Below are 15,497 nucleotides of genomic sequence, written 5' to 3'. Positions count from 1 at the left end.
ATCTTCATTCTCATCAACTCCTATTATCCATAGGTTTGGTTTTCTCATTGTGTCCTGTATTTCCTGGATGTTTTGAGTTAGGATCCTTTTGAATTTTGTATTTTCTTTGATTGTTGTGCCGATGTTCTCTATGGAATCTTCTGAGAACCTGAGATTCTCTCTTCCATCTCTTGTATTCTGTTGCTGATGCTTGCATCTATGGTTCCATATTTCTTTTCTAGGGTTTCTATCTCCAGCGTTGCCTCACTTTGGGTGTTTTTTTTAATTGTTCTACTTCCCTTTTTAGGTCTAGTATAGTTTTGTTCATTTTCATCACCTGTTTGGATGTGTTTTCCTGTTTTTCTTTAAGGATTTCTACCTGTTTGGTTGTGTTTTCCTGTTTTTCTTTAAGGGTCTGTAACTCTTTAGCAGTGCTCTCCTGTATTTCTTTAAGTGAGTTATGAAAGTCCTTCTTGATGTCCTCTACCATCATCATGAGAAATGCTTTTAAATCTGGGTCTAGATTTTTGGTTGTCTTGGGGTGCCCAGGACTAGTAGGGGTGGGAGTGCTGCGTTCTGATGATGGTGAGTGGTCTTGATTTATGTTAGTAGGATTCTTAGGTTTGCCTTTTGCCATCTGGTAATCTCTGAAACTAGCTGTTATAGTTGTCTCTGGTTACAGCTTGTTCCTCAGGTGACTCAGTTAGCCTCTATCAGCAGACATGGAAGGCTAGCTCTCTCCCTAGTTTCAGTGGTCAGAGCATTCTCTGCAGGCAAGCTCTCTTCTTGCAGGGAAGGTGCCCAGATATCTGGTGTTCAAACCTGCCTCCTGGCAGAAGTTGTGTTCCACTCACCAGACGTCTTAGGATCCCGTGGGGAATCCTGTGTGGGTCCTTGAAGGTGTCCGGAGACTCTGCTGGCAAGGTACCCAGGTGTTCGAGTGGACCGGAAGGGACTTGTGCCTCAGCTCAGGCTGGGTTGTCTGCTTCCCTAGTTAATGCAGTCTCAGGTTCCGCGCGATTGGATTGGAACAGACGCTCTATTCCAGTCACCAGAGGTCTTAGGATCCCATGGGGAATCCTGTGTGGGTCCTTGCGGGTGTCCGGAGGCTCCACTGGCAAGGCACCCCAGTGCTCGAGTGGACCAGAAGGCTGATTTTTGCTTTTGATTGTGACTGTGGCCCTGATATTTTCCCTCTTGAAGGAAGAAAATATTTTAGTGGATCCCACAGTTAAGAGACTTTTAATTGTAAAAAGGCTTTGGATTTTAAAAGATATTGGACATTTTAAAGGGATTGACTTTTAATATGTAAAGACTGTGGGACTTTTAAAGTTGTTTAAAGTTATCTTGGGGATAAATAAGAAATTAAGGGCTGAGGCTTACTAGTGATGTGTTTGTGTGTCAAGTTGACAAGGGGTCAATTGTACTGGCTAGTTTTGTGTCAAGTTGACACAGCTGGAGTTATCACAGAAAAAGGAGTTTCAGTGGAGGAAATGCCTCCATGAGATCCAACTGTAAGGCATTTTCTCAATTAGTGATCAAGGGGGAAAGGCCCTTTGTGGGTGGGACCATTCCTGGGCTGGTAGTCTTGGGTTCTATAAGAGAGCAGGCTGAGTGAGCCAGGGCAAGCAAGCCAGTAAAGAACATCTCTCCATGGCCTCTGTATCAGCTCATGCTTCCTGACCTGTTTGAGTTCCAGTCCTGACTTCCTTGTTGATAAACAGCAGTATGGAATTGTAAGCTGAATAAACCCTTTCCTCCCCAACTTGCTTCTTGGTCATGATGTTTTGCCGGAATTGAAACCTCGACTAAGACACTAAGATACCCTCACTCTTTTTGCTCCTTACACTCCCTATTAGTTTCCTTTATATTTTTGGTGCTTTTCTTTATTTTTTAAATCGTCATCATCGTCATCATCATCATCATCATTTTGAGGCAGCAGGATCTCTCTGGTAGCCTTGGCTGGCCTGGAGACCAGACTTAGTCTTAAACTCATAGAGATCCACCTGCCTCTGCCCTCCAAATGCTGGGATTAAAGGCATGTGCTACTGTACCCAGCTGTATTTTTCATGTCAGTTGTATATATATATATATATATATATATATATATATATATATATATATATATAAGCTATACATCTCTATAAAATCTAAGACACACAATAGATGAAAAAAATTGGTATTTGTGGTTTTGAGTCCTGTAAAGTAATAAGACAGAAAGAGAAATTAAAATGATAAAAATAAAAGAAGTCAAAGTATCCATATTTCCAGATATGCTATAGCCAGCTTACTACTAAGCCATGACAATTAGAATTTTGTAGCATTTCTAACATTGGTGTCACTTCTGAAGCACTGCTATCTGGTTCCTAAACTCTAGCAAGTTTAGCTATTTCTAGCACATTCCCAATAGAGAATCTCTTTTGCATACCTTCATTGTTTTATTCTGCCCAATATGATTACTTCCTAATTTATAAATGTGAAATCAAGTAGTAGTTATCAGAAGTTAGCTATGATGTTACTATAGCAACCCTACCAGAGTGCACAAAGCAGCATAAAGAAAAATCGTTCCCTCTAAGCAATTGCTATCCTCTGTGGTATTTGAAAGGCAGAGGGATGGAGTCTCTCAGTGGATAGGCACTCTCTCTAATATGTGGACCAGTGTAGAAATTAAGCCATCAGAAATGTAAATTAATTGCCTTACAAAGGAACAGTGTCTAAAAAGTAATAATGTAGGAAACCAAGATCAGAGTTGGCAGGGAAAGAGTCTTCATTCTTTCCTGAGAAGCCATTCACACACACACACACACACACTATATATATATATACATATGCATACACACACACACACACAGAGTGTGTGTGTGTGTATGCATATGTATATAAAGAAAATGTGTATTTTTATTTGCATACAATTATGGTCCATCTTTCTTCCAATAAGTATATAAGGGAGCTGAACATACTGAGGGGATGGGGGCTGGAGAGATAGTTCACCTGTTAAGAGCACTTGTTGCCCTTTCAGTGGAGCTGAGGGTTTCTAGCACACACATGGAAGCTCACAAACACTTGTATCTTCAGTTCCAGAGCATTTAATTCTTTCTTCTTATGTGGGTACTAGGCACACATGTGGTATGCATACATACATACATACATACATACATACATACATACATACAGGTATAATACTCATATACTTAAGTCAAAATTTTTTAAAGGATTCATTAAACTGGATCCAAAGAGAAAATAAAGCTCAAGTGAGAAAAGTAGACGTAGAGTAATAGAATACCAGGAAGTTAATATGGATATTGACAATAGTTTTGCAAAATAATTCTAAAAGAAAAAAATAGTGGGACAGGTGTGGTGGCACATGCCTTTAATCCCAGCACTCAGGAGACTGAGGCAGGAGGATCTCTGTAAATTCTAGGCCAGCATGGTCTATCTAATAAGTAAGTTCCTGAACAGTCAAGGCTATATAGAGAGACCCTATCTAAAAAAGAAAGAAAGAAAAAAAAAAAAGAAAAGAAAAGAAAAGGAGACAAATCACAAAACTCAGTATTACCTAAAAGGGGAGCATGTGTTCTTTAACAATAGTAACAGAAAGACTAGTCATAATTTAATGACACTTTTTTTTAAATTGAGAAGTAGAATAGTTATACTTTTTAATTCTCCAGATAAGATACACATGAATTTTCTAAGTTATATTGAAAAGTTTATATGGAAGCTAGATATCAGAAGAAACAGAACAGTTAAGAAGTCATTACATATGCAGCCAGTCAAGATGTGGCTCTGGTAGTTATTTTTATGGGCTTAAGTGAATCCTAACATCCTTGGACCCTTGGTCTCAACAGCTATAAAGGAAAAATGCCTCCATCCTCAGAGACATCTTTGTGAGGATAAGAAATGCATATTGAGTGATAATATAGTCTTCGTTCCTTTCCTATTGCTGGAATAAAACATTATGAACAAGGCAAGTCATAAAGTGTTCAATTGGAGGCTCACAGTTGCAGATGGACAGAGTCCATGACCACGATGGCCACAGGCAGATAAGAGAGGTACTAGAGCAGGCACTAGGAGCTCACATGTTGGTCCACTAGCATGAGGCAGTGAGGGTTAACTGGAAATAGCTTTGGGTTTTGAAACCTCCATGACATAACAGTAACACACCTTCTCCAACAAGACCACACCTCCTAATCCTTCCAAAACATTTCCACTAACTGGAGACTAATGCTCAAACTTATAAGCCTATGGGGGCCATACTAATTCAAATACTGTAAATTTGAATACCACAAATACCATGCAAATACCTATCACTATTATAAGTACATTGGTAACTACTATTCCACTTTAACTTAATTTTGGAATATAAGGCTAAAGATTATTTTGACTGACAGTATACTAGTACCAGGATTTCAGTAACAAATGTATAGGATGCTTAGTTTCTAACAACACATCTTACTACTTAGCTTCCAAGTATTCAAACTTACATGGGTTCAAGCCAGACAAAATTCCAGCACTCAGAGGTAAACACAAAGTCCTACCTCACACCAAGAGAATCCTTGTAGTTGATGCTTACTGGGAGAGAGGGGATCATTTTTCTCCAGTTAAACGGCACTTGGTGTATCAGCCACACCTAGGGCTGCTATAGAGAATGACCAGTGCGCCGGGCAGTGGTGACACATGCTTTTAAACCTAGAACTTGGGAGGCAGAGGTAGGCAGATTTCTGAGTTTGAGGCCAGCCTATTCTACAGACTGAGTTCCAGGACAGCCAGGGCTATACAGAGAAACCCTGTCTCGAAAAACCCCCATCCAGATACTGTCCCACTTGGGGATCCAACCCATAAACAAGAATCAAACCCAGACACTAGGGAGATGCCAACAAAAGCCTGCTGACAGGAGCCTGATATAGCAGTCTCCTGAGGGCCTGTGCCACTGCCTGGCAAATACAGAAGTGGATGCTCACAGTCATCCATTGGACAGGGCACAAGGTCCCCAATGAAGGAGCCGAGAAAGTACCCAAGGAGCTGAAGGGGTCTGAAGCCCCATAGGAGCAACATCAATATGAACTAACCAGTACTCCCAGAGCTCCTGGGCACTAAACTAACAGTCAAAGAAAACACATGGTAGAACTTGTGGTTCTAGCTGTATATTTAGTAGAGGGATGGCCTAGTCGGTCATTAATGGGAGGAGAGTCCCTAGGTCCTGTGAAGCTTCTATATCCCAGTATAGGAGAATGCCAGGACTGGGAATGGGAGTGGGTGGGTTAGGGAAAGGGTGTGTGGGGGGGGGGGATAGGGGATTTTCGGAGGGAAAACTAGGAAAGGGGATTACATTTGAAATGTAAATAAAGAAAATAATAAAAAATTTAAAAAGAAAGAGTTCAATTATCACTTAATTATACATCAAAGACCTCTCGTCTCCATGTAAATTTGAGGTATTGGGAATTGATTGACAGAGGACATTTAAATTGGGTCAGAAGCTCTTAGTCCTCAGCATGGACAAAACATCTTCTTTTAATATAATTTTTGCTACTTAAATACTTGTAATCTGGTCACTTTATAAACTTAAGCAAAGGAAGATTATAACCTTAGACACCCTGTTCCCTCTGGAATTTGGAGTGTGTATGCAGTCATATGTGAAAATGTAAGAGCAAGTAGTAGTCACAAGAGTGTCCAGCAGAGGGCACTCTGAGGATAAGAGATGACAACACATTGGGAAAAATATCATAAGAGTTATGTAAAAGGTTTGTAAAATACTCAATTGTTATCGTCGTCTAAACAGAATTATCTAGGTAAGAGCTGGATGATAATTGATAGAAATTTTACCAGCATATCAGACAGTGCTAGGAGCCAACCATGAAGGTCCTTGCATTCACAGATCTCCAGAATAAAATAAGAATGTTAAGCACACAGGATTGTCTTTCCAATGGGAAAGATGTAAACAAACAAACAAACAAACAAACAATAAGTGTATATGAATAAGGAGTTCGATTTATGGAGCTGGCATGAGTTAGAGTGGAACCATGATTTCTGAGGGTGTAGGACTTGAAGTCTTGGAGTTCCTCTAGGGCTTCTCTGGTCTCAGCCTTGGAAGAAACCATTGATTTGAATAATGTACCATCTATGCTTTCAAGATGGAGTTTATGAATAGTCTTGATTTACTGCAAGGATTTTTAAATGGACACAAAAGCACAACAAAGTCTCCTCCATAACCCAACTTCAACAACAGCTAATATTTAACTGTTTCCAAAAATTGCACTGACTGTATTTGAAGGTAAATCACAGGCATGGTATTATTTGACATGCAAATAATTTTATTTACACGAAGCACTTTCTAAGAGTTGAAATTCTGAAAGGAGATCTTCAGCGTGAACCCTGCGGAGGGTACCAAAGTCCCCAGAGGACTCTCCACGCTGCAGGCCCCCTACCACACCCAGAACCTCAGGATTACAGGTGAGTAGAATGCAACATCAGTTCCAAAGAATCCCAGAGGGTCTTGTGCCAGCAGGAACAGGGACAAAGGAACCCCACCTGACCAGAGGCTGGGATTCAGTCCAGTTGGTGCTAGCCCTGCACCATCTTCTGCGCGAACCTGGCAGAGGGCCCAAGGTCCCCAAAGGACTCTCCACACCGCAGATCCCCTAACACACACAGGACTTCAGGATTACTGGTGAGTGGAAGGCAACATCAGTTCCAAAGAATCCTGGAGGTCTTGTGCCAGCAGGAACAGGGACAAACGAACCCCGCCCGACCAGATGCTGGGATTCAGCCCTGCACCATTTTCTGCGTGAACCCGGCAGAGGGTGCCAAGGTTTCCAGAGGACTCTCCATGCTGCTGGCCCCCTAGCACACCCAGGGCCTTGGGATCACTGGAGAGCAGTTGGGGGGCAGAAGCAACAAAGCTTCTTGGACAGGGTCCCTTTGGGCTTTCATCCTCAGCCAGGAGGCAGAGCTGAAACCCAGACCCCTGGGCACCTTCCTTGCTAAAGGAGAGTTGTCCTACAGGGAGGGCTCTGACCCCAGTACTCAGGAAATGGACCAGAGCTCCAGACTTCTGAATACCTTTTCTGCAAGAGGAGAGCTTGCCTGCAGAGAGTGCTCTGACCACTGGGACTAAGGTGAGAGTTGGACTCTCAGGAGTGCTGACAGAGGCTAAGAGATAGAGGAAAAAGCTCCAGCCAGAGACAGCTAGAACTTCTAACACCAGAGATTACCAGATGGCGAAAGGCAAAGGTAAGAATATTACTAACAGAAACCAAGACCAATGGGCATTGTCATAACCCAGTAAGCCCACCACAGTGAGTTCTGGCTACCCCAACACACACGAAAAGCAAGACTCGGATTTAAAATCATATGTCACGATGGTGGTAGATGATTTTTTTAATTGGGTATTTATTTCATTTACATTTCCAATGCTATCCCAAAAGTCCCCCCCACGCTTCCCCCCCCCCCCCACTACCTCCCCCCCCCCCCCCCGCCCCACTCCAACTTCTTGGCCCTGGCGTTCCCCTGTACTGAGGCATATAAAGTTTGTATGACCAATGGGCCTCTCTTTCCACTGATGGCTGACTAGGCAATCTTCTGATTCATATGCAGCTAGAGACACGGGCTCTGGGGGGGGGGAGGATTGGTTAGTTCATATTGTTGTTCCACCTATAGGATTGCAGACTCCTTTAGCTCCTTGGGTACTTTCTCTAGCTCCTCCATTGGGGGCACTGTGATCCATCCACTAGCTAACTGTGAGCATCCACTTCTGTGTTTGCTAGGTCTCGGCATAGTCTCACAAGAGACAGCTCTATCTGGGTCCTTTTAGCAAAATCTTGCTAGTGTATGCAATGGTGTCAGCGTTTGGAAAGCTGATTATGGGATGGATCCCCGGATATGGTAGTCTCTAGATGGTCCATCCTTTCGTCTTAGCTCCAAACTTTGTCTCTGTAACTCCTTCCATGGGTGTTTTGTTCCCAATTCTAAGAAGGGGCAAAGTGTCCACACTTTGGTCTTCGTTCTTCTTTAGTTTCATGCATTTAGCAAATTGTATCTTATATCTTGGGTATTCTAAGTTTCTGGGCTAATATCCACTTATCAGTGAGTACATATTGTATGAGTTCTTTTATGATTGGGTTACCTCACTCAGGATGATGCCCTACAGGTCCATGCATTTGCCTAAGAATTTCATAAATTCATTCCTTTTAATAGCCAGGTGGTAGATGATTTTAAGAAGGGCATTCATAACTCACTTAAAGAAATACAGGAGAACACAGCTAAACTGGTAGAAGTCCTTAAAGAATTAAAGGAAAACACTGCTAAGCAGGTAGAAGTCCTTAGAGGAAACACAAAAATCCCTTAAAGAATTACAGGAAAACACAACCAAACAAGTAATGGAATTGAACAAAACCATCCAAGATCTAAAAATGGAAGTAGAAACAATGAAGAAAAGCCAAAGGGGCACAACTCTGGAGGTAGAAACACTAGGAAAGAAATCAGGAACCATAAATGGGAGCATCAGCAACAGAATACAAGAGATGGAAGAGAGAATCTCAGGTGCAGAAGATTCCATAGAAAATATGGACACAACAATCAAAGAAAATGCAAAATGCAAAAAGATCCTAACTCAAAACATCCAGGAAATTTAGGACACAATGAGAAAACCAAACCTAAGGATAATAGTAGATGAGGATGAAAATTTTCAACTTAAAGGGCCAGGAAATACCTTCAACAAAATTACAGAAGAGAACTTCCTTAACCTAAAGAAAGAGACACCCATGAACATACAAGAAGCTTAAAGAACTCCAAATAGATGGAGCCAGAAAAGAAATTCCCCCTAACACATAATATTCAGAACAAAAAATGCACTAAATAAAGACAGAATATTAAAAGCTGTAAGGGAAAAATGTCAAGTAACATATAAAGGCAGACCTATTAGAATTAAACCAGACTTCTCACCAGAGACTATGAAAGCCAGCAGATCCTGGACAGATGTTATACAGACCCTAAGAAAACACAAATGCCAGCCTAGGCTACTATACCCAGCAAAACTTTCAATTACCATAAATGGAGAAACCAAGGTATTCCATGAGAAAACCAGATTCACACAATATCTTTCCATGAATCCAGCCCTTCAAAGGATAATAAAGGGAAAACACCAACACAAAGATGGAAACTACACCCTAGAAAAAGTAAGAAAGTAATCTTTCAACAAACCTAAAAGAGGACAGTCCCAAGAACAGAAACCCAACTCTAACAACAAAAATAACAGGAAGCAACAATTACTTTAAATTATTATCTTTCAATATCAATGGAATCAATTTCCCAATAAAAATACTTAGGTTAACAGACTGGCTATATAAACAAGACCTAACTTTTTGCTGCTTACAGGAAACTCACCTTAGGGACAAAGACAGTCACTACCTCAGAGTAAAAGGCTGGAAAACAATTTTGCAAGCAAATTGTCCCAAGAAAAAACTGGAGTAGCCATTCTAATATCGAATAAAATCACCTTCAACCAAAGTTATCCAAAGGGTAATGAAGGACACTTTAGACTGGTTAAAGGAAAAATCTACCAAGATGAACTATCAATTTTGAAAATCTACAATCCAAATACCAGGACACCCACATTCCTAAAAGAAACTTTACTAAAGCTCAAAGCACACATGGCACCTCAGAAAATAATAGTGGGAGACTTCAACACCCCACTCTCAGCAATGTACAGATCATAGAAACAGAAAATAAACAGAGACACAGTAAAACTAACAGAAGTTATTAACAAAATGGATCTAAGAGATATTTATAGAACATTTCATTCTAAAGCAAAAGAACATACCTTCTTCTCAACACCTCATGGTACCTCCTCCAAAACTGACCATATAATCGGTCACAAAAGAGGCCTCAACAGATAGAAAAATATTGAAATAGTCCCATGCATCCCATCATATCACCACGGACTAAGTCTGATCTTCAATAATTATATAAAATAATAGAAAGCCCACATACACGTGAAAGTTAAACAACTCTCTACTCAATGATAACTTGGTCAAGGAAGAAATAAAGAAAAAAATTAAAGACTTTTTAATGTTTAATGAAAATGAAGCACAATATACCCAAACTTATGGGACACAATGAAAGCAGTCCTAAGAGGAAAACTCATAGCTTTGAGTGCCTCCAAAAAGAAACTGAACAGAGGATACACTAGTAGCTAGACAGCACAAGTAAAAGCTCTAGAACAAAATTCACCCAAGAGGAGTAGACTGCAGGAAATAATCAAACTCAGGGCTGAAATCAACCAAGTGGAAACAAAAAGAACTATACAAAGAATCAACAAAACCAGGAGCTGGTTCTTTGAGAAAATCAACAAGATAGATAAACACTTAGCCAGATTAAGTAGAGGGCACAGGGACAGTACCTTAATTAACAAAATCAGAAATGAAAAGGGAGACATAACAACAGAACCTGTGGAAATCCAAAACATCATCAGATCCTACTACAAAAGCCTATACTCAACAAAACTGGAAAAACTGGATGAAATAGACAATTTTCTAGACAGATACCAGGTACCAAAGTTAAATCAGGATCAGATTAATGGGCTAAACAGTTTCATATTCCATAAAGAAAAGAAACAATCATTAAAAGTCTCCCTACCAAAAAAAAAAAAAAAAAAGACCAAATGGGTTTTTCTCAGAGTTCTATCAGACTTTCAAAGAGGATCTAATTCCAATACTTCTCAAACTATTCCACAAAATAGAAAGAGAAGGTACTCTACCCAATTCATTCTACGAAGCCACAATTACTCTGATACCTAAACCACACAAAGACCAAACAAAGAAAGAGTATTCCAGACCAAATTCCCTATGAACATCGATGCAAAATTACTTAATAAAAATTCTCACAAACCAAATCCAAGAACACAGCAAAACAATCATCCATTACGATCAAATAGGCTTCATCCTAGGGATGCAGGGATGGTTTAATATACAGAAATCTGTAAACGTAATCCACTATATAAACAAACTCAAAGACAAAAACCATATGATCGTCTTATTAGATGTGGAGAAAGCATTTGACAAAATCCAACATCCTTTCGTGATAAAAGTCTTGAAAGATCAGGAATTCAAGGGCCATACCTAAACATAATAAAAGCAATAAACAGAAAGCCAGTAGCCAACATCAAACTAAATGGAGAGAAACTTGAAGTAATCCCACTAAAATTACTCTCTCCCTACCTATTCAATATAGTACTTGAAATCCTAGCCAGAGCAATTAGACAACAAAAGGAGATCAAAGGAATAAAAATTGGAAAGGAAGAAGTCAAAATATCACTATTTGCAGGTGATTTGATAGTATATATAAGTGACTGCCCAAATTCTACCAGAGAACTCCTACACCTTATAAACAACTACAGTGAAGTAGCCAGATACAAAATTAACTCAAACAAACCAGTGGCCTTTCTCTACACAAAGAATAAACAGGCTGAGAAAGAAATTAGGAAAACAACACTCTTCAAAATAGTCAGAAATAATATAAAATATCTTGGTGTGATTCCATCTAAGGAAGTAAAAGGTCTCTATGATATTTAGATCTTCAAGTCTTTGAAGAAAGAAATTGAAACCAATCTCAGAAAATGGAAAGTTCTCCCATGCTCATGGACTGGCAAGGTTAATATAGTAAAACTGGCCATCTTGCTGAGATCAATCTACAGATTCAATGCAATTCCCATAAAAATTCCAACTCTGTTCTTCACAGAGATAGGGAAATTTGCAAATACATCTGGAATAACAAAATATCTAGGATAGCAAAAACTATTCTCAACAACAAAAAAAGAACCTCTGGTAGTATCACTATGCCTGACCTCAAGCTGTATTACAGAACAATTGTCATAAAAATTGCATGGTACTGGTATAGTGACAGGTAGATCAATGGAATAAAAGACCCAGTAATGGTCCCACACACCTATGGTCACTTAATCTTTGACAAAGGTACTAAAACCATCCAGTGGAAAAAAGACAGCATTTTCAACAAATGGTGCTGGCTCAACTAGCAGATAGTATGTACAAGATTGCGAATCGATCCATCCTTATCTCCTTGTACAAAGCTCATGTCTAAGTGGATCAAAGAACTCCACATAAAACTAGAGACACTGAAACTTATAGAGGAGAAAGCAGGGAAGGGCCTCGAATATATGGGCACAGGGGAAAGATTACTGAACTGAACACAAATTTCTTATGCTGTAAAATTAAGAATTGACAAATGGACCTCATAAAATTGCAAAGTTTATGTAAGGCAAAGGACACTGTCAATAAAATCAAAAGGCCAACCAATGATTTGGAAATGGTCTTTACCAATCCTAAATCAGATCCAATATATACAAAGAACTCAAGAAGATAGAAGCCCCAAAACCAAATAACCCTATTAAAAATGGGGTACAGAGTTAAACAAAGAATTCCCAACTGAGGAATACTGAAGGGCTGAAAAGCTTCTAAAAAATGTTCAACATCCTTAGTCACCACAGAAACACAAATCAAAACAACCCTGAGATTCCGCCTCACACCAGTCAGAATGGCTAAGATCAAAAATTCAGGTGACAGTAGATGCTAGCTAGGATGTGGAGAAAGAGGAACACTCCTCGATGGCCAGCGTGATTGCAAGCTGGTACATCCATTCTGGAAATCAGTTTGGTGGCTCCTTAGAAAATTGGATATAGTACTACCAGAAGATCCAGCAATGTCACTCTTGGGCATATCCTCAGAAGATGCTCCAATTTGTAATAAAGACACATGCTCTGGTATGTTCATAGCAGCCTTATTCATAATATCCAGGAGTTGGAAAGAACCCAGATGTCCCTCAACAGAGGAATGGATACAAAAAATGTGGTACATTTACATGATGGTGTACTACTCAGCTATTAAAAACAATGAATTTATGAAATTCTTCGACAAATGGATGCATCTGGAGGATATCATCCTGAGTGAGGTAATCCAATCACAAAAGAACACACATGATATGCACTCTCTGATAAGTGGATATTAGCCCAGAAGTTCAGAATATCCAAGATACAATGAACAAAACACATGAAACTCAAGAATAAGGAAGACCAAAGTTTGGATACTTCGATCCTTCTTAGAAGTGGGAACAAAATACCAATGGAAGGAGTTACAGAGACAAAGTTTGGAGCAGAGAATGAAGGAAAGACCATCCAAAGAATGCCCCACCTGGGTATCCATCCCATAAACAGATACAGATAAAATCCCCTAGACCCAGATACTGTTCAGTTTGCAAGAAGAGCTTGCTGACAGGAGCCTGATAAAGCTGTTTCCTGAGAGGCTCTGCCAGTGCCTGACAAATACAGAAGTCAATCCTCACAGCCATCCATTGGACAAAGCACAGTATCCCCAATGAAGGAGCTATTGTAAGGACCCAAGGAGTTGAAGGGGTTTGCAGCACCAAAGGAGGAACAGCAATATGAACTAACCAGATCTCCCTGGGACTAAAGCACCAAATAAAGAAAACACATGGTGGGACTCATGGCTCTAGCTGCATATGGAACAGAGGATGAACTATTTGGTCAACAATGGGAGGAGAGGCCCTTGGTCCTGTGAAGGTTCTATGCCCCAGTATAAAGGAATGCCAGGGCCAGGAAGTGGGACTGGGTGGGTTGGGGAGCAGGGGGAGGCTGGGTGGGGATAGGAGATTTTTGGAGGGGAAACTAGTAGAGGAGATAACATTTGAAATGTAAATAAAGAAAATATCTAATAAAAAAGAAAATGAAAAGAAAGAAATATTACAATGTACAGAAAATTGCTTCAGAACTAAAATCCAGACACATGAAATAGAAATTTAAGATCCTTCACAATTACTGCTTTTTGTTTTTTACTAACCCAGTACAAGCAGATATGTAATTCAAAATGATGCCAGACCTCATTGTGGTTCAACCTTAGGTGCATGTTATGAAACAGTGTGTGTCTCATTCTTCTTGCATTTCCTAGGTAACAGAACCTAATATGGAAAACTCTTTGGTGTATGATAAATGCATAATAAAGTAAGATATTCATTCTTAAAAGTCTTTAAGAACTAACAGTAAGATGATGAGATTTTTACAATACCAAAGAACTTAACATATCATTAAAACTGTCCTCAACCTAGTAATATTGTGATACTAACTTATTTTAGGAAAGCTGGTGACCACCTAAAGTTTTTTGGAACTTCTGTTGATTGCAAATATCTTTATATAAGTTAATATTTTGGTTAATATATTCACCAGTCTATTCAAGTATCTTTTTTTAAATTTATAAAACGAATAATTTTTGAATACTTCATTAAACCTAATTCTACGGATAGATAGGTAGATAGATAGATAGATAGATAGATAGATAGATAGATAGACAGGTAGGTAGGCATGTGAATATGGCATGACTGAAGACTTCCATGAGAACGACATACATTCTGATATAAGTACTTTGGAGTCAGACATGAATTTGAATCCTATTTTTGAAGTTGTGAGTCCCTGAACAAGTATAACTTAAAATCTTTTAGTTCACATTTTTGTTCATAAAATTATAATTATAATGCTGTATTAGTCAGGGCTTATATTCCTGCACAAACATCATGACCAAGAAGCAAGTTGAGGAGGAAAGGGTTTATTCAGCTTACATTTTGCACATTGCTGTCCTTCATCAAGGGAAGTCGGGAAAGGAACTCAAACAGGTCAAGAAACAGGAGCTAAGGCAGAGACCATGGAGGGATGTTACTTACTGGCTTGCTTCTCCTAGTTCACTCAATCTGCTTTCTTATAGAACCCAAGACTACCAGCCCAGGGATGGCATCACCCACAATGGGGCCTCCCCTCCTTAATCACCAACTGAGAAAATGCCCCACAGCTGGATATCATGAAGGTATTTCCCCAACTGAAACTCCTTTTTCAGTGATAACTCCAGCCTGTGTCAAGTTGACACACAAAACCAGCCAGCACAAATGCTTAATTCAAAAATGAAAATCAACCAAAATAAGATTGCTAACCTTTTGTCACTGTGACCAAGCTACCTGGAATAAACAACTTACAGAAAGAATTGATTTTTGGCCCACAGAATCAGAGGGGTTGATCTTTTATGAGAGGAGGAACATGGTGGACCAGAGCAGACCACATCACAGAGTCCAGGAAGAAAAGAGACTGCAGGAATTAGAGCAACTGCTTGAGCTATTGGGCTGTTGAATGTGATCCTGCCCCTAGCCATCTACCTTTTAAAACTATGCCCAGCCTTCTACTGTTCAATACCTCCCAGCAATGTGGAAATATTAGGAAGCCATCAATGGATTCATTTATTAATTGTGTTGAAATGCTCAGAATCCATACACTTCCCAAAGGCTGTCAACCAAGTACCAATACATAAGGCTATGGGGGCACTTCTCACATTCAAACCACAACAGGAAAAATTTTGATAAAACATTTTTATCCAGGGTCTAACCGTATATGAGTAAGGGAGTAAACTCCATCAATTTTTATTGACAATACAAACAGTAATTTGAGATTTTCTTTT

Source organism: Mus caroli, unplaced genomic scaffold (assembly GCF_978045245.1).
Source record: "Mus caroli unplaced genomic scaffold, Mus_caroli_1 scaffold_9, whole genome shotgun sequence".
NCBI classification, from domain to species: domain Eukaryota; kingdom Metazoa; phylum Chordata; class Mammalia; order Rodentia; family Muridae; genus Mus; species Mus caroli.
Note: the sequence above shows the minus strand (reverse complement) of the source record.